This window comes from Ischnura elegans, chromosome 12 (assembly GCF_921293095.1).
Source record: "Ischnura elegans chromosome 12, ioIscEleg1.1, whole genome shotgun sequence".
NCBI classification, from domain to species: Eukaryota; Metazoa; Arthropoda; class Insecta; order Odonata; family Coenagrionidae; genus Ischnura; species Ischnura elegans.
Genome location: NC_060257.1, coordinates 88,232,537 through 88,259,121, shown reverse-complemented (window position 1 = coordinate 88,259,121; position 26,585 = coordinate 88,232,537). Strand labels below are relative to the sequence as shown.

The following is a 26,585-nucleotide window of genomic DNA, read 5'->3' as shown; positions in this document are numbered from 1 at the left end:
TAAAACCCTAATGACCTCTAACTCAAAAACGAAAAATAGTCTATTTCCTTCATGGTGAAATATTCATGGTGAAACAATAACCAAGTACTGTTCCAAAAACTTTTTTTTTGCTGTCAACTAATTTCAACGTCTATACCGTCATTATACAGAAAAACAGGTGAAAACACAGCATGCATTTCAATTGAGAATTTCCTTGGTCCAGAGCCTATTTCCTAATTATCATTCCAGAAGAAATTATGCTTTTCGAAATACGCAAGGTTTTCTTCACCTGAAGCTAAAAAATTACTCAAGAAGAAAAGAAGATCGCAGCATGGGAATATTTTAAGATACATAATATATTTGTGATAAAATGAGTAATATAGACTTACCATATTTTCCCCAGGCTTCCCCATCCATGAAACCTCATCGCAACTCCCCGCCAAAGCCCACCCATTTCACGGAATATATTCACCACCCCAATATTGCTCGAAAGCCTGAAAAAAATTAAAACAAAGTTGGCATTAGAGGATGAAAATATGAAAGCACAAAAAGATTACAGTCAACATGAAGCATTGCTTAAACATGGTAGGGCAACGTGATGATACAACAGAAGTTCATGCTAATGACCTCGAAAAAAAAACGTATGGTAGAAAGGAAATATCTAATGAGTGCTATTATATCTAATGTTAGCACCAATAATGATTCACTTATTGGTACATTGGGTGTTTCAATCATGATCATTTAATAACCAATTATTATAGAGCTGTAACACAGCATGAAATTAACTCAAACCTGAGAAAAATTAGAATTAAAGCATAATAGCGATACCGTAACGAAATTGGCGTATTGCAATTACCTAATCTTATATCTCAAATAGACCTCTTGAATTATATTTTAGAAACTATTAATAGAATAACTCGCTGATGAGATAAAATTAAATAATGCACGAAACTCATATTAGTGTTAATGCCCGACAAGTGAAGCAATAACTGTGAAATAATGTCGACTCGAAAGTGCGCTCATTATCACTAACGAAACAGTGACACAGTATGATACTCGTCTCAGCAACTTTTAATAGCACCCTGCATTGACGGCCACAGCGATTATATTCATCCGTTCGACCTTCGTTAAAAAGTAAGTCCTAGTTATCGGATATACAAAAGTAAGCTACCTTATAGCACTAAAGACCGTAGTTACAAGAAAATAAACGGTAGATTTCACACTTCAAGGTTGGATCGCGATAAAAAAATTACGTAACTACACACTGGTTCCGTACACTCGTAACATTCAGACAGAGCACATCTAAATTTAATTGATCAGTAGTAACACATATTAAACCCGAAAACTATAAGCACACATTAAAAGAGGATCAAACCAGTTAAATAATAAAGAGTCAAACTAGATCTCTTTTGTAGAAAATAGGGAATGACACCTGACCGATTGCCGAAACACTTATCACAGAAGAAAATGTTTCTACACGACTTGAGAAAATTTTGAAGATTGAGATAAAACACGAAAATTTAAAACCGAGAAAATATTTAGCGGTCTTGGAAACACTATGCTAATTCTAACAGAAGCACATACCTCACAAGGTGAAACGTGAATTCGGAAGTCGTAATAAAAATTGGTTTTTCAAAATGATAGTAACTCTTATAACGATTACTTAATAAATCAGAATAAATTGTATTTGCGATTAACCCTCGACTCAAGAATTTAAAATGCTCTAATAATGTTAAGAAAAGTATCAACCAAAGAATGGGCTAGGTACTCACCTCTAATCCCCAAGACAGCTTGCCGCGAAGTGAAGTCCAAAGGGAGGGAATCCTGATGCTCCCAGCCGCATGACGTATTGCTGTGACGTCACGATATATTCCGATCGATTTATATTTAAACCAATGAGAAGCTTTAAAACCACTGACGATCGTATATATTATGTTATTCGAATTTTTATAAAATAATATGAATTAATAAATAGTGGTATTCAATGTAATTAAAAAAATTATATCCAATGGAAAACGGTATTTGCGAGGGAAAAAAGATTTCTTGCAAAGGTGGCGTTGCATATATGGTCTGAAATTTCGTAATCAGCCAACGGTCATAGCACACGTGGAACAATATTCCAGAATGTTCCAAACACATCCGAAGGTCGGTACGAGTGCAAAAGACGTCATCGAACAGTCACAGCTCGAACAGTCAAACGATCTTCTTAGAGTCTCAATTCAACTGTTATTTCCAATCCAGGACTCCCCCTCCCCTCCTCCGCAACACACCCCCATTCCCTCACCAACCGTCCTGTCGGTGAAATCACTTTTTCAAGTTGAAATCAACTGTTTGGACGCCCCCAGCCGTTTATTCTATCGTTGAAGTCACCGTGTCATTCCGTGGGAGAGCGATAAATACAATCCATCAACAGAAATCCGAAGAAAAGAAGCCGAGGTATTGACTAAGGTACGTGTGAACAAGTAATTTATATTACAGAGTTATAATGTACAGATGACATAATTTTAATTATGGTCTGTTCGGGAACATGTAAATGCCAAAATATTCGACTCTAGCATGGCTTATGATGTAAAATTATTGCTTATTATTGCAGATGTAGCGAATACATATAGCGGTGTTTTGAAACGATAAGAACATTAGTGATCGCATCATGCGGTAAGTACGAAATCGAAAAGTACCACTGAAAATGAGTTCACAAATAATTCCCATGTAAAATAGACTACATAGCAATCACCACTTTTGTTTCGTGTTTCCATCGATGCATAAAAGTCATCGAGGTTTTAATAATAAATACCTCAAAATTGCATGTTAGCAACTGTTTCTTATTCACATCTACGTGGTTTGTCGGTGAAAAAGAATTGCAGACTAATACATGTGCACATTTTATTAAAATCATACATTAATGTCAGAAATGCAACAAAACCTACAAAACACTAATGTAATGATTGTTTTCCCTTGATATTTCATGTGAAGGTTAATGGAATGAAGATTTTTGGTGATATATAATTAAGCCCACAATTGTTATTTTTTCTGTTTATTCGCAGATTCGTTTCCGAGGCAGCAGTTGCAAACTTGAGTCATTGCAGAGTGGAGTACGCTGACGACACCGTCGCAATACGAAATGGATTGCAAATTGATTTATTACGAGCAACAGTGCAGCCTCTATTCTTAACACAAAATATAATACCCCAGCGAACGCTAATGCTTCGAGGAGGAGCTTCTGATGGGTACGATTTCTCTCTGTGAAGCCAATCTGCATGGTTGGTCTTTACCGTCGATTTGTATTCGAGGTGGGTAATGTCAATTTATCTTATGAATTTGAACGCATTTTCATGGAAAGAATTAAAAGTTTTCGTTGTGACAGTTGTCTTTATTATCCGTTAATAGTGCAATAAGTGGCATATTGAATGGTTTGAAGCTTATTTTGTTTGATTAATTACAAATGTTGGTAACATTTTCCCGAAAATATAGTCACTTCAACTGAAAACTAGCGGCGCGGTAATGACGACATTAAGGGCCCTGGCTTTTGTAGGTTTTAAGGTGCTGTATGGGCGCAAATTATACGATAAAACTCTAACGATCGAATAAATGCCTATTTATGATGTTATAATGCGTGTATACGGGGAAAAGCAGTAGTTTGAATATTATTGAGATAATTTCAGCTTAAGCACTGGCCGTTTCAACCCGTAGCTACCCCTACCGCAGCATGAGACTTAAAGAATGAAACAAACGGACGGCGAGCTTTGCATTGCTGAATGGTCCACCGTCAAATTAGAAGTATTACAGTAATAAACTTAGTATGTTTTCTCATATTTTGCTTCTATTCCAAAACGCTTTCGAAATATCTAATCTCTCTGGAGTGCAAGGAAGAAGAATGAGATGAGGGGTTTATACGTGGAAAACTAATCAAAGTAGTCAATAGAGCCGAGATCTTAAAATTTGCTTGCATTGCCTTTTTTCCTGGTAGCCAAGATCACCACACTACATATGCTTATGCGTTCATGTATCAACCCTGCTGTGGGAAGGTGGGTAAAACTTAGCTATATCCCCCAATAGATAAGTTTCTCACTCTAACCTAATTTTTTCTTGCGATGATACAGTTTTTTCATTTTCTCTCTTCAAACAACACTAATATTGGCTTGACGCAGCTCACCATTCCTCTCTTATGTTTCATGATTAATCAGTTTTTCTATTCTCACTCCACTCAGTTTTTACTCGGACCAGGGGCCGTATTCTGTATTTCGTCGGTACCGCACCGGTCGGTTTCCCTTCCCAGCCCACCGACAGCACATCATTCCGTACCGACGACGGTTTCCATACCGACGACAGCTAATTCAGCGATTCAGTATGGTCGTCGGTATCAAACCAGTCGGTACGGTTCCCCCTCCTTCTCTAACAGGGAAAATCCGAATATATCCGAAGTTAGAAGTCATCTAACGTGTCTCCACCAATGAAAGAAGGGTAAAAACAAGTGAAGACTCATTGGCACAGTTTGTTGTCGTCATTCTCAATCTTTTTATTTGCGGAAATTACGACTTATTGCTAGATTAAGATAAACGATATTGGATAAGTTGTTAACAATGCTTATATAATGTGTGGTAGTAATTCTGTACCTACAGAATCGAAGGAAACAATATTACAACATCACAATAAAGTTTGTATGTGATGGAGATTGTTGTTGCTGGAATGAATTATTGAAACTATCCTTGAGATCGTAGTTTCTTTTTTTAAATATTGGTTCCGTATAATGCTATTTATTCATGATTTGGTAATATAGTTGTCATTAAGTAAGTTCCGTATAAATGTTATCAACGGAAGGTTACCCGTAGCAGACGAAAATAGCATACCATGGAACGTGAACGTAGGATTCAAATGTAAATGTCATATTAGAGGAACAAGTTAGGAAATTGTTATAAAAATATGGAGCTGGGTGTAATTAAAAAAAGTAATGACGAGGAAGTAATTAAATTGTGATTGGGTGAAATACATATGTATAAGTTGCGCATTCCAAGTGAGAGAAAATTATAATATTGCGGTAAACCTCATACTTATTAACAAATATCTTCTTTTATCGTCAAGGGAATCAATGATTGACGATGAAATGAAACATAGTTGCCCGTTACAAATGAAAGAAACTTATACCGTGGTGGCAAACTTCATACTTAAATAAAAAGATCTTATTTCTATGCCGAGAGAAACGCCAAATTGATGATTGAGTGAAATAACAGTCGCCTATTCAGAGTGATATAAAGTGATAACATTGCGGCAAAACTCATATTTAATCAAAAATATCTTTTTTATGTCAAAGGAGCAAATAAATGATGATAGAGAGAAATAAAGCCTATTACAAGCGAGTGAAAGTGGTAACATAAATGAGAGAAAGTCATTATATGTTAGCAAACCTCATTTTTATTAACCATTATCTTATATTTCTGTCAAGGTAATTAATATAGATGATGACACAGTGAATTATAGAGGCGTATTCGAAGGGGCAGAAAAAGATAATATTGCAGAAAACCTCATTATTTACTCGGTGGTGAGATAAAAACAAAATAAAACGTACAATGCGCACCCACGATTCATGAAACCCACTAGTCGGTGGCCGTACCGACACCCTTTTGCTGTCGGTACGGCTACCGACGATCTCCCGTCCTCTCGTCGGTGCCGCACCGACCGGGTTCGTACAGAATCGCACGACTTCTTACCGGGAGTCGGTGTGACGTCGCACCCGACGAATCGGTGCCGCACCGATCGGTTTGGAGTTACAGAATACGGCCCCAGGTCAATTCGCTTTGCTCATTATTTGCATTCCAAGACGCTTCCATGGAATTTCACCCGTTAAGTAACTTAAGTAAGACGATCCATAAGTGCAGAACTTGTTAAAGCGTAAAGAAATATATTAAAGTTTGCGAAGATCATTATAAGTTCCACGGCATCGCAATTGAACTACGTTGAGCTATCAACAGTTTTTCGTAATTCCACGGAGGAGTATTAGAGATAAATATACTATTTATACCAATTAAACTAATGTGAAAACTATTTTTCAATTCAGTCCCGCGATTGCACAAAATAAAACACTAATGCCAGGTTTAACAGAAGATTCGTATTTTCAAAATGACGCTGCCTAAAGCAAAATAATTAACATACTCTTATATTATGTCATTAAGGAGGTAGTAATGCCATCAGAAACTTAGAAAATCATACACTTGTTATGTGTGAAATCGAACATAGACTCGGTCAAACACGGCCTTGACGGCCGCCATCACTGCCTCACATGGGCTATCACGTCAATGTTTGGAGAGCGCAGTGGGAAGAGGGGAGAAGCTGATCTCCTTCCCCCAACTAAATACACTTTTACGTTTATTACCATTATGTGATTCAGTCCTATTCTCTGCCAACCAATTTCCACTCAACTCATGTACTCAACTAGCATCAACTCGGTAAGCACATTAAGAATTAACCATTTTTTATTTCAATTAACTATTCAAGCGTTAAGAATGACGCATGACTGCTGAATCTTTTAGAGTATATTAGAGCATAAAATGTATAATTTAGGAGATTTCGAAAGCTATCAATTGCACTGCTATTCAACTAACAATAAGTATAACCTATAACAATTAGCGTGTCCTTCACAAAGAACTATGGGGGCAAATATTGCATTTTATATCTATTACACATATTTTATGATTGAATGTTTTTCCAATTCTTTCCAACAATAGCACAAAATCAAACGCTTAAGCCTAATATTAAAGAAAATTTAACATTTTCAAAAATACGCCGTCTAGTTTACATTTATTCACATCTTTGTCAGATAAAGAGGGTGCAATCGCTAGATTGGTTCCAAATAATTGCCAGTCCGAATGTTAAATCTTCACACTGAGTGCAGGAGGAGAAGACTCCCTACCTTTCGATTCGATGATATGTCCATCGGCGGCAGAGCTCAGCTGTCCATCGGCGATTCCACAAAATACACACATTCACCAACACTTCACATTCAACACACAACTGACCATGAATTTCTCAATACAAACTGGACACTTTCGCTTTACTGTATAGCTAGATGAGCACTGGCTTCTGCCATTGGGTAACACAGTAGAAATATTCACATTATTTTCTTGAGACAATAATTCTGCTGACAGTGTGTAGCTGACGGCTTGAAAGGGAGCGATGGAAGGTTGTTTTTATTTAAGCCTGTATCCAATCGGTTGATTCACTGCGTTCTCGTGAAATCTGGAAGACAAGAAATGGTGATATGAATATAGCTAAAAATAAATTGCACAGATGACACTATGAGGTGTAGAAGTAAATTTTGACATTCATTTTCGGCAAAAGCAATGTTATATAAATAAATCAGTAGTAATGTATCGCGTGAATAGTCCCTGCTGCATAATTTAGAGAGTCAAACCCCAAAATACGTATTTCAGAAGTTTCATTAATTTTGGCGATATCTTATTGCCAAGCGTAATTTATAATTTTGTACCTAACGTGGACAGTATAATGATTAAATAAACAGAAAGATCATGTAATAATAGTTAAGAGTTGAAGACATACCTCCACTCTTCAGCAAACAGATCATCCAATTCTCAACACCAAACGAACAGCTGTGAGACTCGGACTTCACTTTAACGGAATGAGGACTACGAGGAAAAACCGAAAGCGGTGCACTGCTTCTTACTCATTGCTATTGGAGGATGGGGAATTGCTAAGGAATATAGGGGGTGTTGCCTGGCACGAATATCCCAAGGCAGAGTCAAAAAGTGTTGAACTGAATTTGAGTCGCAATGAATTAAGAAGTCTGACGGGTGAGTTTCGGTATAGACGTCGTTGGGCCATGTGTAGCGCAGCAGGGATTGAGTTGGTGTCAGGGGGAGGTAGAGTAATAGCGTAGGAGAGGACGAGGGTGGAGAAAGTGACTCAGGGCGCCACCCAGTACGCATTTACGCCACTAGTTCAGTTTTAAGCGTGCTGCATTGCTGCTGTGCTGCATTAATCGGCTGTTTTGTGCTCTGTTACGTGTACTCAGGCTATTTATAAAATTCGAGACGAATCCTCTGAATAAGATGATAAATTTCCATGCTTAAAATTACAATGAAAAATTAATTTCATGTTCCACGTTTAAAATTAAAACATTACATTGCATTTATCCTTGTGTTGTTTGGGAATCACGACGCTAAGGTTAGTTTCCATCAGAGATCTTGAATACAACTTGTTTGGTATGTAAGGCTGGCTTCTATGGCAAGGAGGTGTCATATAGTTTGCATAGGTTTTCGTCACAAAAGGAAAGAAAAGTTTCACTGTTGCTCATTGTTGGTACAATACCATTGTTGATACGTGGAAGCAGAGTGCTGGCGAGATCAGAATCTCAGCATATTCACTACACCAAAAATTTGGCAAATGGGGTCTCACTATCCGAATCTGCAAAACAGAGTGATTTAAAATGCCATTCTTTCCTCGTAGTATTAAGGATAGCAACAGTGTCTCCATTGATAAAATTAATGGCTTAATAAAAGATTTTTTTATTTCTTTCCATTGTTCTCACCTTGCATGAATTTTCTGTAGGAATTAATAAACTTTGGCAAGTGTTGTCTTTGAATGAATATGCACTTATATTCTGTTATTTTGAGTTATATTTCTATGACTGTGCGGTGTGCATATGGCGGTATGCTTTCAAGATGCATGCTGGTGATTGATCACCCCCTGCCAAACACCCGAGAGGTGGCTAGCATATATGTTATATAGATGTATACGCGTCGACTGGCTAAACATTATGGTGTCAGAGGAAGTCAAATATCTGGGAGTTTGGATGAATTTAAGTCAGTAGTGGTCTGCGTGCACGATAAATTTTTGTGGTATTTGTATTCATCATGTTCGGAACGAATCACTTTAGCCAATTAGCAGCTCATACTTCATTATTCCTCACTTTTCAGGCCCAGTATCCAAGTCACTGTCCATCGAGGAGGAACTACTTCGGATCGGTCTCCTGATGGCCAACCTGTACCCTAATGAGAAGATACCGGTGGTAAAAGGCCTGTAGAGGGCGGCTCGTGGCTATCTGGGGTACTAAGTTAAGTCGACGTTCTCCTTAAACCTGCAGAGAATTGAGAAGGTGACTGGATGAACAAAAAATTCTTTTCTCTAACATGCAAACTCAAATAGTGTTTTTTGACGGTCATATCATCAGAGCACACACGTCATAATATCCTTTATATACTAATTAATTTCTTCACGTATGATTTTATCTATCTTTCATGTTGCGTCCTTTTAAATAATGCATACAATTTAGCCATTCTCGCAAAAATCAATAATTTTTAAATTCCAAATAACTTGATGAAAAATCAATGCAACGAGATGCGGACAATCTGACTTCTAACTTCATCATTATCTTCAAAGTCAAAGTAATTTTTTCACACATTATTTTAACTAGTTTACATTTTGTATCCTTCAATATAATGCAATTTTGCCATTCTGGGGAAAAATATATTTTTTTAATCCCAAATAACTTAAAAAAAAATGAATGCAATGATATGCAAAGAGCTAGGTAGTAACAAAATTTACCAGAGAAACGGAAAATTAAAAAATTACACGAGGATAGGATACTGTGTGATACAATCAATGCTTGCAACTTATTGTGCAAGATGAATGTTGGAGACGGACTAGTTTTCTCTAGGTTGAGTTATTAAGTTCATGAAGTTGACAAAACGGCTAATTTTTCGGTGCGCGGAGTCATTTATTGCACTTGCGTGTCTACATTTTTGAAATTGTCACAAAACAAAAAATAGATCAGAATTGAGAATAAAATTTCCTTTAAAAATGACGTATTATTTATTATTGTGGCATGCTCTGAAGTCCAGATATAAATTTGCAAAATACAGCGGAACATCATTTTGACGCCGTCAGTAGTACTATTACCATTACGACTATCAAGATTCGAGCGAATTTGATTCGGTGGGCGATTGTTGCGCGTTTGGACAGTGGAGGTATCGTGTGGGTTAGGGTTACATTCACAGTTAGCCTAACACATCTATTCTAAGACGTCCTTTAAAAGCCAATGAATTATAAAACGGCACTAATCCATCATTCTCCGAAGCCAAGAGCTACGTTTCAAACCTGCAATGAATACTCACAATTAGCTTCTCCGGTAAAGTTACGGAAGCCTCGGTGGGCAAATGAACAGTAGGAGAGGGGCATGCACAAATGCACCTTGCAGATTATCACGAGCAGATAACGCATCCCTTAAAAACCGTCATGCATATAAGTCGACTACAATTCGAAGGAGTCTACTGCATTCCTTATCAAACTCGAGTAAAGATCTACATCGGCTCAACAGGCCGGTCAGTGAAAATATTGGAACACCAAAGAGCAATCGACTGGGATAGTCAACGAAGTCCACGGTAGCCGAATACGCAGCTCTGGGCCACGCTAACGGCTTAAACTAAACAAAAATTGTCGCCGAAGTGAAAGGTTTTAAACAGAGACTCGTCAGAGAAGCCCATAGAGTTTATATTACTACAGGAGGCTTCACTACGGAGCAGTTACCGCGCTAATGTGAAACCGGCCTCCGCGCATTAATTCGCGCTCTAACTTTAGTCACCAGTGGTGCAAGGATCGCTAGCCTTCATTGTTTTCCTCTTTGAATTCCCTTCATAACTAAATTAATATGAAATAATTATAATAACAAAACTGTCATGGACCAGTGGATACTGTGTTCGACTCCCACACTGACATTCTTAGATCGAGACTCGTCATTGATACCTTTTCAATATTACGTTCTACTTTTTGTTGTAAATAAGCCTGCTTTTCATTATTATTATATATATGATTTTCACTGAAATCTTCACTTTTTCTGTGCGATGATTTTTTTGTGCTCATGCGGCATGTGATGTTTTCCCAAATTTTCTCTTTGAATTATTGAATTTCACTGTCGCAACACGAAGCATTTTTAGCATACACATGTATTTGTATTCCTTTCATATTGAATTACGGGCTTGTGGAATCTTACAATTCAAGCCTAGTTTTCGAATCTTTGGAAAAGAACCGTTGAAATCCAGATAGAGTGAGCCAGGGAGGGAATGGGTTCTTCCTTCAGAGCTGGGGACGGTCAGTCAGGCGGACGGGATCTTTTCACTCAGAGAGCAGGCACTCATCTAACAAGAGGCTTCAGAGAAGTGTCTTATTAGTAAATTTTGCTTTTTCCATCAGGACAATTATCAATTTTAATCATCTAAGAACTTAGCTTTTCCTGTTATGTCTTTTCCAACTCGGCAGGGAGTTGAACTTACTAACTTATGTATTCATTGGTGCATGTTTGCATTGGAATATTTGCGGCATAGCCCTGAAGAAATTAGGATTCGTCAAGCGTATTGTGGGAAGATTTTCGGATGAGAAAGTAAAAGAAAGGTGCTATTTCGCTCTCGTCCGACCGCACCTTGAATATGCAGCGAGCATATGGGATCCGGTGCAGAAAGACTTAATCCGCGAACTGAATAAAATACAAAGGAAAGCTGCGCGCTTCGTCAAAAACTGCTACGGGCGTACAGATAGTGTTACCCAGATGTTAAGCGAATTAGGCTGGGAGCCGTTGGAGACTCGGAGGCTGCGCGCTAGCCTTAGATTGCTTGAACAATTGAGAATGGATATCTTTAAGAGAGACACAGAGAACATATTATTAGAGCCACACTATATCTCCATGTCCGATAGAAGCGATAAATTAAGAGAAATGTATTGCCGAACGGATAGATATGGGAATTCGTTTTTCCCCCGAACCATAAAGGACTTTAATAAACGCTAGTCCCAACTAGTGATGGCATAAACGACTCTTTTTGGTGAGCTGGCTCAGCGCTCACAGCACACTTCAGAGTGCCGCTCGCACAGTGCGACTCAAAAAGGCGTTTCTCGGTTTGGGGGAGGGGAAATGAGGGGTCATGAGAAAGGGAGGGGAAGGTGGATTGGGGGGGGGGGCTTGAGCGAACATTTAAAATGCAAAATTTCCTTCATCACTATATGAAATATTTATTTAAAATTAATCACATGTTGGCATAAAGAAATAAAGTCTGGGAAACCTTCTTCCCTGAAAGTTTATTTCGTCTCTCAGTAATAATTTGTCCAGCTTTAGAAAATATTCTTTCGCTGGGAACTGAGCTACCAACGACACAAAGCACCTTTATTTGCCACATTACATAGTTCGGGGTACTTTGATTTATGTTTACTCCACCATTTCAAAGAGTTAGCAGTCCTATTCAGAAGAGGCTCACTAAGGTAATTGTTCACTTCCACAATGCCGCTTGCTCGAGAATTTGGCTTTTGCGCTACTCCTGCCACACATTCGTCAAAACCTTTCCAAATATCAGATGTTCCCGCGTTGTACGCATTAAAAATTTTTTAGAAGCTGATTTTATAATCGGTTACGGTCCAACTCGACGATTGGAATTTGATTTACTCTCCTCTCCTCCTCCTCAAAGGAGTAAAAGGTCGGGGTGGGAGGAGTCGGGGTTCGCCATCGGGCCCGCGACCAGCAACACCGCTGAATGAACCCATGGGTATGCAACTTAATTTTAAACGTAGTGTATTCGAAACTTTAAAATTTTTCTTACTGATTTTTGTCTAGTAATGCTTAACAGGAGATATAGCTTACCATTTCTGCAGATACGTAATATCTTTCATGGAATATGGACAATATAATTTGTCTCCCGAGCTTAGAGATAACAGTTTCAAAAAATTCTGTTGCAACAAAATATTCTCTCCGAAACAACATGATCATGTTAACATTTCATACTTAATTTCCTCGATTAATCTTAGTTGTTGGTGTTAGAACAAATTTTCACTTTGTCTCGTATTATTTTCATAAATTTGCCGTTTCCGAAAACTTATACATGAGCATCTTCCACCGTTTTACTTCCACGATGCATGAAATATGCATGAGAGATAATTACGATAAGATTATTTAGAGTATTACCCAGAAAATGGATCGCGATAATCTTTCAAGCGGCGTGAAAAGGTGAGCAGTGGGCTATCCGCGAATAGTGCCATGTACTCCCTTTGATCCGCCAAACGTGCGATGAGCCTAACACGGAAAATGTTGGTGGAAGGAGTCGCGTGCGCATGGAGTCCGAATACCACCGCAGTCCGCACACGACTCCAACCCGCACATTGTGCGATGAGGGAGTCGTGAGCGCCGGGATTCTGACTTCGCCGCGCACAGTGTGCGCGAAAGGAGTCGTGTGCGCTTGGAGTCCGACTCCCACCGCACACGACTCCAACCAGCACAGTGTGCGCTGAGGGAGTCGTGTGCGCTTGGAGTCCGACTCCCACCGCGCACGACTCCAACTAGCACAGTGTGCGCGGAGGGAGTCGTGTGCGGTCTGCGGAGGGGAGGGAGCCGTGTGCGGACTACGGAGGGGAGGGAGCCGTGTGCGGACTGAGGAGGGGAGGGAGTCGCGACTCACCAAATAAGACTCTCTCGCCTCACAGCTCTATCTGCTGAGCCGCACATTTGAGCTGGCTCACTCGCACAGTGCCCATCACTAGTCCCAACCTCGTTAGAGCACTTCTTTTTTTTATAGTTGTAAACGGCTGGTGTCCTAACACCCCCTGCCACACGCCTTTTAGGCGGCTCGCGGGGTATTATGTAGATGTAGATGTTTCTGAATTTTCCTAGAATTTCTAACAGTATATTTTCCATTTTCTAGCTTCATAGGCAGATTGCTTTCAAAAGCACATACCTAGTTGCACATTTTTTCCTTTGCATGTATGTGGAAGTATAATTTGTTAGTGTTTGTAACATTTTATGACCGTGTGGTGTGCATTGGGAATTCTTTTGCATGATGTATGCTGGTGATTGATCACCCTCTGCCAAACACTCTTCGAGGTGTCCCGCAGGGCATTAAGTAGATGTACACGGTACCATCTTCGAATATTTTGCCCCCACATTTGGAAGTAATGCCGCATAACTTTACCTCCTCTGATTTTTTCTTCCTTGAGCGAGATTTTCTGGATGCCCCGGGATACTAGATCACTATCAACACCTTCGAGTGGTTCACGCGTTGTCGGATGAGATCGTGAGGAAAAGGATTTCTTGGGTCGATTAATTCTCCTCTTCGGCGCGGAGAGCGCTCTTGTCAGCACTAATGGAATACTAAGTGCAGAAAACGCAAGAAATCTTCACTGCCCCGTTCTTATGTTTTGAATGAACTTATGGGAAATCATACTATTCAAAGTTATATAGTACTGACTCTTTTATTTGCATGATGTGCTGTTAGACTCCAAAGCTGAGACATGGCGAATGTTTGTGCGAATCCAAATTTGAAACAGAGGGATAGAGCTAACTGCATAACAATATTTGCATTAGTCAAACGCTTTTCTCTAGAGAGATTTTCACTGGTGATCATAGAACTTGCCTCCATTTACGGAAAAAAAGATTTGATGAAAACTATCAAAGTGGTGTGATAAGGAGTATTTTTGTTAAATACACTTAAACTTTGATGTAAATTATTCAGCACTTGATTTATTTTACCAAACGCTCTTGATGTATTTCATCAAACATTTTGATATTTCATAATTTGGTCAATTGTACGAAAGAGTTTGGTAAAAATAACTGAATTGATTCAATACGATTCAGAGTTTGGTAACATTTATCGTGGTTATGATTAATTTTACGAAGGTGCTTGCTTGTTTGGTAAAACTTATCAAACTCTACATTGTTATGCAAATTTGGTTTGATAGAATTTACTAAGTGTTTCGTAATCTATCGAACGGTCTGTCTTTCCTCTTTTGTTTATACCAATACACATTTGCAGTTGAAAGATTCTTAAACTGGCCTTACATAAAAGATAGGTTGGTAGAAATGATTTTGCTTTGATTATGTGTGATGGCGATAACGTTTTAATTTTGTTTAAGTTCATTTTTCTGTTTATTTTTGCTATAAACTGCAATTTTATCCGTAAGCTGGTACATCAAAGACAATGATTGAATAGCGTATTATCATGGATATTAACGCCGTTAATAATGTTTGTTTATTTCGACACATTTAAATTTTAATTTGAGGTATTACTGAGGTATAATCATTCGCGACCATGTTTGATAACATGTGATAAAAGTCGTCATACTAGACCCAATCCATGCTAAGGATATCACCCAGCACGTTAAATTCATCTATACACCGATGTAAAAAGCTTGAAAATAAGTTTTCTTGTGCATCTGCCCTAGATATTGATAAGGAGTACCTACGTAATGCTATTGTGTGCATCAAGCATTCCTCTTAAGCTTACAAAAGGAAAGTGCAGTCACACCTTATTCACATTTCAAAAAAAGGTTGATTATTTACAATGATAGTGTATTACGACGTTTGTGTACGGCAGTATTATGGAAACCAATGTAGCCTAGTTGTTAGAGATCGTTTCTACCCCGTGGAATGCCCACGTTCAATGCTTTGTGCAGGCGTATTTTTTCGCCACTTTTTTGTTTTTCTTACGTTATACTCTAAATTTTATGATTTTTAATCAGAACATTGTTTTTCTGGGTGAAAAATCATATGCGCGCACACTACGTCCGTTTTATTATCCTTTTGATTTATGTAGTTTTTATCGAACTGCTGTGGCCAGTTCGGTAGCAATTACCAAACCAGTTTGATAAATTCTATCAAACTGGTTACTGAATTTGTTACTGAATTTTTCAATGCGCCAAATGAACCGAAAAGTTTGATAAATTTCATCAGAGTTCGATAGTTCTAACTAAACCTTTTTCCGTGTTTGTATTTACTGTCAACTATTATCTTCCTGTATTATCATCCTCTTTTCCTTTCCTAGGACTACGAATTTGTCGTGATGGAAGGACCTATGAGATCCATTGCTGAACTAATGGGAGTGACAATCGTGATACTAATGAATATGCCTTCACAGTGGTCCACATAGTGCTTTCCCTTCAACAATGCAGCTGCTATAAATACCACGGAACTTCAGCTGAAGTATGTTTTCTCAGCTTAAGAATTTGTATTTTTCAATGATTTTTCTTACATGTATCAGCTGATATTTCTTATAATCATAATTCTAATAAAGATACCTTCCCTGCACTGCCCTCAGGCTTGGGGCTTTACGAACAGTGGCCCGCATATTGCATGCTCTTAAGCAATGCAGCTGAAATAAACACCAAGGTGCTTTAGCTGTGGTATGTTATCTCAGCCTCATAATTTATACTTTTCAATGCTTTTGCTACACGTCTCAGGTGATATTTTTGAATGAATTGTTATTTTGCATTTAACACCGAGAGTAATGGCCGATCCCTATTGGGGAAAAAATTATGCAAATTTTCACCGGTTTTTACTTGGTTTTGTTGCATCTCAAGCTACAGAAGGAGCATCAATTACAACTTGATGATTTCATTTGTTACTTTTCTTGTGTATAACTCACCATATGTCATTTCTGATGTATCAATACTTTATATTATTTATTCCACAAAATACCTATTTATGTACCTTTTTATTCAAATATAAAAAGTATTATGATTGTTTTTTGTGAAGGTGATCCCATAAATAGGAAAAAAGCCTCTTGGGTCACCTGAAGCTCCAACCTGGTTTTGTATCTGTGATATGTTTAATTTCTTAGTTAATGTATCATTGCTTATGTATGGTACAACTAACGGTACCTGATCTTTTTAATAGAAGTTACAACCAGCTGTCCTAAATATTGAGAATGTCCCATGAAGATTAGGGCGAGCCTCATGAGAAGGAGAAGCCTCATGAAAACCTAGGTAAGAAGACCGAACAACCTCATAGGAGATATTTAAAGGCATAATGGTGAGGACATTCTTCGAGGGACAAGTGGAAGGCAAGAACGGAAAAGGAATAACTCAAATGAATTACATGGAACAGGTAAAGAAGGATGTGAAAGAAGAGAAATACGTAGGTGTGAAAAGATTAGCTGATAGGAGAACTGAGTGGAGAGCTGCGTCAAACCAATCTTAAGGTTATTGACCTAGGATGATGAACATGATGGAAAATGGCATGAGGATGGAAAACCGAGCCATATGCTCAGTGAATACACTTTGGTGCATTAATAATAACTACTAAGTCGAGACTACCAATTTTACTAGTGATAATGTGTCGGTAGGTTTCAGTTGCTTCAGTTTCTGAATAGGAAAGACGTAATTATTCACTTTTAGGCCGACTGCTTTTTGTTTTGTGGTAAATTTTCCAATTTAAAGTTTGGTAGTTCATCTGTGGTGAAAAGCACGGTTTTCATATTTAGTTTCAGCTGAGGCACATGAACATAACGTTATGAAAATCTTGTCAACTGTCAGTGGTCGTAATTGGGTATGCATCGTTTCTCGCTATCTTAGAGTACATTTTATTTGAAATATTGAAAGTCTTTCTGTCTTTTTTTGATTTATGTTGACACAGCTTACGTAACTTTTATGGTACACATTACCCTAATTTATGAAAATCAATGAACAATAATGGGAAAAATGATGAAAAAAATGAAGGTTTCTGCGTAAGTACGTTGAATGTAGGTTTTTTCTTATTATTCAATCTATTCCTAGCATTTACTGGTGGCGTTACCGATTGGCCTTTTGTTTGACATTATCCACATCTATTATAGGGTTCTCTACGCTTTCATACATGAATTTGGATGAAATACGAAAGAAAATACTGTAGTTATGCGTAAAACTGGAGTAGGCAGCAAAAGTACGCACTTTCAAAGTGCGTGCGGGGAATTTGATGGAACAACTAACGCCATCTTAACTTGTAATGTAAAGTTACCATCAGCAGTCAAATATTTTTACTGTTAATTGTTAGCCACGGATCCGAATTTTTCTCATCTGGTCTGCGGATAAGAAGAGACTGCCAATAATTCATGCTTGTTGACATTGGTAAATCTTCATTTAACATTCCTAAACAAAAAATCTCTTCATGATTTATTTGCCATTTTCAAAGGAATGAGTTAAGCCCCAATGGTGGTTCTTTTTTTACCAAATCACATTGTAGCGCACCAAGTAATTTTGGCACTGAATAATATCATTCATTGCCCTAATATATGTCCATTTTATATTGAATCTTTTTACGAGTTAAGCATTTCCATCATTACTTTTGAATGAGTACCTAAAGCCTGATCCACAAGATAACATCTTCCTTCCTTTATAAGTGGTATCCTGATAATTCCTGATGGGTTTTCAGGGAGTGATCGCTCTCTGTTCCATAATTTTCAGTATCACACGGCCATTCTCACCGTCCCTTTCTTTCCATCGATTATTACGTCACATTACATATTTAAAATTCTCCTTCGATTTTTTAATGTTGATAATGGTTTTGTTTTACCCTTTCCACGGAGAAAAATGTAGTCAAATACTATGGAAGAATCCAAATTATATAGGACTAATGAATTGAAGGATCTAGGGGTCACCTTTATGTATTTCACCGCACATATATTGAATAATTATCATGGTTGCAGTTAAACTGTTGGGCTTTATACACTGTGTGTCTAAATATTTTGACTCTGAGATGGTACTTAAGACATTGTGTTACTCTTATGTAAGAAGTAACTTGGAATATGGGTCAGTTATTTGGATTCCCTATTTAAAGAAACATATTGCAATGCTAGAGCAGGTTCAAAAGAGATTTTTAATATTTCTATATTTTGTATTATATCATGTGTATCCGCTTTACGAAAATTATGTTTGTTATAGTGATTTGTGAAGAGTGTTTGGTCTCCATGCCCTGCAAAATAGAAGAATCATAGATGATCTGCTGTTTTTGCATGATGTCATCAATAAGGGCCTATGTTACGAGTTACTGAAGGAAATAAAAATAGTAGTTCCAAGTGTTAATAGCCAGTTTAAAAGAACATTTTACGTTTCAAGGGTTAAAACAAATTATTGTTCTAATACGCCAATACGAAGGATTTGTGAAGTATGTAACAAATATTTCAACGATCTAGACTTGTATCAAAAGAAATACTGCTTTGTAAAAGGTGTTAAGAATATGTTTCGCGACTGTGATAATATTTAGTTAATATTTTTCAGCATTTTTACATCATGATTGTTATTGTTTTTGTGGTTGTGACCAATTTATTTTCAGTTTTTCGTAGTTATATTCTTGGATTGTTCGTCCTATAATTATGTATATGTTGGGAGAACATAAAACATAATAAAGAAATAAATAAAAGCTCAATCATGGTATTTCAACCGCCTTTATCGGCCATGCGTTCTGACTGGCTGATTGAGGATGTCAGCGATTGTCACAGGGACGGATAAAAGTACGTGCCTATTTTTCTTTTTGTATTCTTCTATTCAATGCATGTAATTTTGCCATTCCGACAAAAAATCAAGTTAGAAAAACAAATGTTAATAAGTAACTTACGGTACCTTATAACTTACAACTAACGGTAGGTACCTTACCTTTTCCATCGCTTCCTTCGTCACTTCACACAATTAAAACTCTAATTCGATTAAAATCCAGCGTGGCGTGTCAAAACACCTTTATCGGCCGTACGTTCTGATTGGCTTAGAGACGATATAACACCGATGTTTTCGGCGACAATAAAAGGGACGTTCTGAATGATGGAGAAAGGGATCTGATTTCCATCCCTGGAGCCATCGCGGAAAGCGATTGTGTGAAACGGTCATTCATCCACCATCATTAGTGCAGTCGCTGCAGCTATAAATCGGACGGGACGGGAAATAGTACAAAATATATATAATTTTTTTCTAAACCCTTACGCTGTAATGACGAGTGTATCTCGTCATTTCATTTCATTTCACGAGTCGTCTCGTCATTCTCGTCGCATTTTCGTAATTTTAGCACTATTTAGAGGAATTACTTTTAAAGCTCAACAATGTTCAAACATACAAAGTATACATAAATAATTCATATTTCATGAAACATTGGAAGGATTAAAATGATTTCATTCGAGTAGCTCCATGTTTAATAATAACATTTTATTTCACGGCTCTACGTCGATTACAAATTACAAAATATCATTTCATTACCTACCGTCTGAAAAAGAAACACTGAAAAAATAAATAGAGAATAGGAGCACGATATTCGGAAAATTAATGGAATTGGAAGGGGTTAAAAAAAAAGTTCTTATCGCGAACTGGAAAGGATACAAGCAAAGTTTTGTCCAATTTATTACTCGATGAACTTGAGTATTAAAAAATTGGCTGTTATGACTCTCGTTTGCTCCTTTATTGTCGTTCCTTTAAACGATCGCAGCGCCGCCATGGGAATTTGATGGCCATTTTATTACTTTTCTCAATATTTAATTTTTAAATGCTGAATAAAAATCGAGATGCATTTAAAATAATAATAAAAGTGTTAGAATATTGCGTTGGCATCAGGTTATGAGTTATCCTGAAAATTTCAGCATTGCTAGTTAATTGGAAATTGGGTTAAAATTAGGTTTTAACATTTGTCCCGGACAAGACGACACAAAAGAACAAGGCGAGTTTATGAAAACGTTATAAAATATTAAATAATGATCGTGTGACTTTCAGGACTAGCGTACGAATAGATTCCATAGAGGGTGGATATTTAGTTTACAATAAATTAGTCACCTATTTTGAATGTCGAAGCTCTCGGACGAGTTCCTGATGGAATGCATGAAGAATCTGCGGCGAAGAGAAGAGCTACTCTTCCCGACAAGAGTAGTTCTTCTCTTCGCCGCAGCAATGAGAGACGCTGTTAACAATCCGTGCTTGTGCGTGAAGGGGCCATGCTGGGTTGGGTGAATCGCATGCGATAGCGTTTACAACGGCGGAAACTGAAACTAAAATAAGAAAAAGGTCGAGATGTCTGATGAAGAAAAAAATGAAAATGCCTTCAACTGCGCTTCTTGCGTCTCAACGAGCTCTCCTGAGAAACTAAGCACGTCATGTGGTTTTAATTGAGATTTCAAATCGCAGCGATAGATAAGCCATGCCTCTCCGTTCCTAAGGTTTTATTCCTCATCTCAATCCGACCTCGACATCATCCTCCCTTTGGAGTGTATGAGGCGTCACGCATGCCTGAGTGCGTTCGCGAACTTGGAAATTAACTCGCGATTAAAAACGCGAAGTTTTATTTTAGAGAATAATTACGCTGGGGAACAATTTCTGACACATTTTCTGTTTACTTCAGTGTTTGGGCTGGTTTTGGTGAAAATAGGCATGTTTATATCAAATTGTAGTTATTCTTCTTCTACCATGTCAAGTTTTTTCACTATTCCTTTCTTAATTGTTACCACTCTCTGTTAGATAGAGCTTCGATCACAGGAGACGACATTGCTCTCCAATTGGCTCGCTTTAACCTTATCCGACAGGCGGCGGGTGACTGACTCTATAGGAGATCAACGACAAATCTATTTATGGAGGAGACAGTCTAGTGAGACAAAGGAAATTAAAATATCTCGGGTTTCCCACCGGGTGTGGTATTGGGTCAATTCTCCCAACGTTTCAATAGCTGAGTCTGCCATCGTCTTCAGGGGTTTACTCTTCATGGTACGTTTTACGGTACTCATTTATTTATCTATTCATATTCTTGGTTGCATATATTTTTGTTTACTGATCTAGTGATTAATTATGGCATTTCAGCACTCCTTAGTTCGAGGCCTATATCTCTGTTTATGCTCTTCTCCTCCGGGCTAATTTCAATCGCTAATTTCAATTTCAATGGCAGACTTAGCCGTTGAAACGTCGGGAGAATTAACCTAATGCCACACCCGGTGGGAAACCCGAGAAATTTTTCATCAATCTACACACCGGGGAAACCTAAAATTTTAAAGGAAATTTTCTTCGTAAGGGAGCTTTAGTGTTATAGAACGGATATATTTTTTGTCAATTCACGCGTATCTGTATAGGAGACCAACTATGTGTTCATAGTAGTCTAGCTGTGGCATTTTTTAAGTGTTGCCCCCCCCCAAAAATTTCTGGTACCCCTCCCCCCCCAGAAATTCCTCGAACTTCCTCCGAACTTATCCGCAGAACTTCTCCCGCCAAGAACTTTTCGCGCTAAGGTTTTTTCGCGCAAAGGATTTTTTGCGCAAAGGGTCCCTGTAGCAAAGTGCCCTGTCTCGCAAAATCCTGTCTCTGGAAAATCCTGTCTCTGGAAAATCCTGTCTCTGGAAAATCCTGTCTCTGGAAACAGTCTCTGAAACAGCCTCCGAAACAGCCTCCGAACCAGCCTCCGAACCAGCCTACCTGCAATGCAAGACTTATATAGGACTACTGCGGAGAAATACTTCTCCTTGGCAAGCAAGGGGAAATCGGTGCTAAGGCCTTAGTATTGCACTTGGAGTGAGAAGTTTTACCATTGTCCTATCACAAACTCTCTCTCCCTCCAACACCTCACCCCAGTATCTCCTTCCCCTCCATGTGTTCCAATGAACGATTCCTCTGATGTCTCCAACCCAGAAGTTGAGGGGAAAATTCTGGGTGCTGGCTGTTGTCTCAAAACCAGGGAATGGTTTTTTGTGGAGCGGCCGTTTCTGCAGGGGCAGTGACGCATCAGTGGGCGGTTGTTGAATTCGCCTGGCTACCCCTCCACTCCCTGGAAGAAGCCCTCCCCTCAAATGCTGTCTCGCCTTGCATAGGCAAGCCCTTTTTCTGGTCGAGACCTGCTGGGAGTCACATGTCTTGTGAGCCATGAGATTTTTAGAGCAATTTTCTGCTGGTAATGTTTCCTTTGGGATCATGAATTTACTATCATTGTTTTCTGTAATACTTCTGATTTTTTGAATACTCTACTTTGAATAGATATCGTACGGTAATAACTCGTAAATTGTTTTTGGCTACCTTTTTCTTGTGAGCTGTTTTTCTGTTTGTGGAGTCTTACCCTGATCCAGCATGTGACCGACGGTTGGAGTATTTCCCTTGTCTGGACTTACGTGAAAATTCAAGCAGATTTACGACGTAATGTTACATAGCTATGAAGGAGACACTACAGTGAGACACAGGCCGAAATTTGCTTCGTCAGGGATACTTGACGATGCGAGGGGTTGGCTACACAGATACTTTTTGTCAAATCACGCGGCCCATCTTTACTTTGGATAAATTAAAAATCATTCTGTATGGAGAGAATATATGGTAAGAATACCCTTTAAATTCCTTCATTTGCAAATTATGTTCGACAATTGAAACAAGAAGAGAGTATCCTATGGCTTAAATAGTTGACGTGATAAATAAAAAGTGAGTTCATTTTCTTATCCAGAGGCCAAAAGTAAATAAAAAACAAATCACAGATCTATGACAATAAAATGGCTGTTCTCTGGTGTTATTTTCATTCCAGCCACTGGGCTGCCATCTTTGGGCCATCTCCAAAAAAATTTTTATCTTCTCAGTATACCATGGTTGAGAGGGCACGTTGAAAACTGCGCAGGGGATGATAACATTTCCTAGATAATGAGATGGTCTTCATGGTTCTTTTTGGCAGTTATAACGATATCATTTGTTTGCATACTGATTATTTTGATTGGAAAATTTCATTTTAATTAAATTTAACACACACGAAGAAAGAGGAGAATTATAAATACAAAATATATATTTTTAATATTAAATTTTCTTAATTTTTATATTTCCAACGATTGCTGGGTCGTATTTTCTAAAATATATTAAGTGAACCTTAAAAATTTTAATCCATCATTTCCTTATATGTGCTATTAGTCTCGGGGTACATGTAATTAAGTAAAACAATACATATAATTCATTCAATATCGTTAATCCTTCTCTAATTTAACGATTAATTCGCGGTGCGGAAAATCTGCAAGACCACGACGATATTTTTTCGCTTCCATCGCTTCAGTGGTCACACACCAAGAGAAATTCAACCTATCCAAAAGCCAACTTCATCAAGTCTCAGAATAGCCGTGATCGTATAGTGGTTAGTACTTTGCGTTGTGGCCGCAACAACCCAGGTTCGAATCCTGGTCACGGCAGTGTTTCAATCACTGAAACGGCAAGAGGGTATTTTTTTAACCAAGGCACTTAAGACTATAGAACAGGGTGATCCTTAGGGATTACCAGTTGACATTTTTGATATACCGAATCTTTGAAATATCTTTTTTTGACTCTTCCAATAGTTGCCAATTCATTTGTAAGGTTTTCGTTAAAATTGTGATTGAAAGTCAATAGCAAAATGTACGCCACCTATTGAATGAACTACAGGAAGAGGTACCTACTCTGTAAAACCAGAAAAGGTATCAGCTTCAATAGGAAAGAATGAATTTATTATTTTCATGGTTAGTGTTGCTACCCATTTCATTATTATTTAATTAATAACTTGATTAACTGATTACGTACTGGGGATGATGAAATTTTTTTGAGACAAATTCTTTTCAAATTCCTTAAACTCGATAAAATTTCGGTTGAATCCTGCTTGTGTCAAATAAATGTTCATGAGGCACTTAAACATTTTGCTGGTAACATGAGACCAATTTGTTCGAAGAAAAAACCTTTAGGTCATATTGAGCCAGAAGTAAAGTATTTATAAAATACCATTTGATCACAATATTAATGGTCACATACTTATAAAGCTCAGTATCTCTGAAGAAGATTTAAAAATGTTACTATGCTCAGAATTTAATGGCATAGATTGTTAATTTTCCTATCACAACTTTCAAGTATTATGTCTTTCTTCTTTCCTTTTTTAGAAAATAGACTTGCCCAGTCCCAAAATCATCAAAGACGCAGTGCCATTATCTTTCACCATTAATGAAGCTTTTTCTAGGCTTTATTAAGTATAAGGGCCGGTTAAGAGGGTTCCAAAGGTTCCCAAAATATATCCAGGGCAAAGAACATACCTACTATTTTGCTAAGCATTAGGTTCTTAAATTCATAATCACGACGTGCTCGATTAATTCGAAATAATCGGCGCGCGCATGCATTGCACGAGATTATTTCACTTTTTCGCTCCATCAAATATTCGTCGTAAACGTTCGTCCTAAACTACCCTATCTTCATCGTATCTGCTTCAACAACTTTCTAGTACTTACTGTAGGTGCCGAACATGAGATTATCACGCGATCCATAATTTTCGTCCATAAAATTTAGATTATTTAGTTGCCATCAGATGTTATGCCCTAGCTTCATGATTAGTAGTTATGTTAAGTCACTGAACACTGTATTATTAGCCATATTTATGAACATTATTCTCTGCTTCTCAAGAAGAAAACATTTTATGGATATAAAGTAGAACTGAGGGTATGATACACATTTTAAAAAAGCTAGAAGTTCCCGTGGAAATACCCCCGTTAAGACGGTCAAAGGCTCCACTCCGCGGTGTCATAAAACGACCGTTTTCGAAGTAGAATCCTGAGGGTCAGGGATCGGAGAGTGAAGAAGGTATAAGGGTCTCAGCTGGTATCTTTCTGGTAGGTCTTTTTGTATGAGTCCCAGGAAAACAACTCACTTTTTCGAGGTTTGAACGCTTTTAATAGAAGTATGGTCTTCGATCGTATCCAAAGAAAACGGAATCAACTTCGATGAAACGTGCAATTACATCGCATGAAAAACCTCCACTGTCTTCACCATAGACCATTTGAGAATCGGTGTCTTGAAGAAAAACATAAAAACGGTGAAGGGTGAGCGTTAAAATCCATACAGCTTCAATAACCTTACCGCGTCGCGGCTAATCCAACTCCCGACGCGCGGAGACGAACCCTGCCGCGCGGTCGAAAAATCAATGTCATTTCCGGCGACGCAAACTTATTTCAAAGAAAACTGCATAAAAACCTTAAGAAATCTTCAGCAAATGCTCTCATGTAAGTTACTCCGCGCGACCTTGCCGAAAACCTATTTGAAACTCTACCTAAATGTAAAACTTTGTCGAAAAACAGTATCCGCCATTTTGTTACTGCACGGTAAGAATTTCTGGACGGTATTCTTTAAGATTACGGAAAATTAAAGAAAAAACACCATGCCAACAGATTATGTGGTTTTTTATTTCGCAAGAATCCACCCATAACTTCACCATCCACTTACTTTGGAAGATTTTCAGAGAAAATTGAAGACGGGCGTTTTTATGGAAATTTGCTCACGTTTGAGCATCTGTATCTCAGTAACGGGTAAGACTTATGTCAAATAAAGTACATATCCATAAACTTCAATCATTTCTAAGTATACCTGCAAAGTTTCAAGTTTATAACTCAAAAAAAGCCATTTTGTAATTTTGTCCGGCTTTTTCCGATTTCCGCCCACTGTGCGAAGGGGAGAAATAATCGACCCAAGAAATCCTTTTCATCTACGTCTACATAATGCCCTGCGGGACACCTCAATGGGTATTTGGCTGAGTAATCAATCACTAGCATGCAGCATGCAAAATAATTCCCAATGCAAACCACACGGTCATGAAATGTTACATACACTAACAAATTATACTTCCTCATACATGCAAAGGCAAAACTTTCCAACTATGCACTTCCGAAGGATAACTGCCTATGAAGCAATAAAATGGAAAATATAATGTTAGAATACTAGGAAAATTGATAAAAATGCATTAAGGAATACATAAGTTATTAGGCTACACTATAAGTCAACTTACCTATTATTATATCCTAAATCTGATGCTATTGTCTCATATCGAACACCGAAAAAACGACATTCTAAATCTATATGTTGTACAGCCTATCTCTCTCACATTATTTTTATGA

General features: G+C 38.0%; 1 long non-coding RNA gene and 1 other non-coding gene across 2 annotated transcripts; both read left to right on the top strand.

Moving 5' to 3' along the window:
* Window positions 1–2,227: 2,227 nt before the first annotated feature.
* LOC124169374 lies at window positions 2,228–16,662 on the top strand. Its single transcript, XR_006867110.1, has 5 exons — window positions 2,228–2,427; window positions 2,573–2,634; window positions 3,024–3,269; window positions 8,907–9,085; window positions 15,780–16,662. It is a non-coding gene; the product is annotated as an uncharacterized LOC124169374 (long non-coding RNA).
* Window positions 16,663–23,801: 7,139 nt separating this feature from the next.
* Trnah-gug lies at window positions 23,802–23,873 on the top strand. The gene has a single exon. It is a non-coding gene; the product is annotated as a tRNA-His (tRNA).
* Window positions 23,874–26,585: the final 2,712 nt, after the last annotated feature.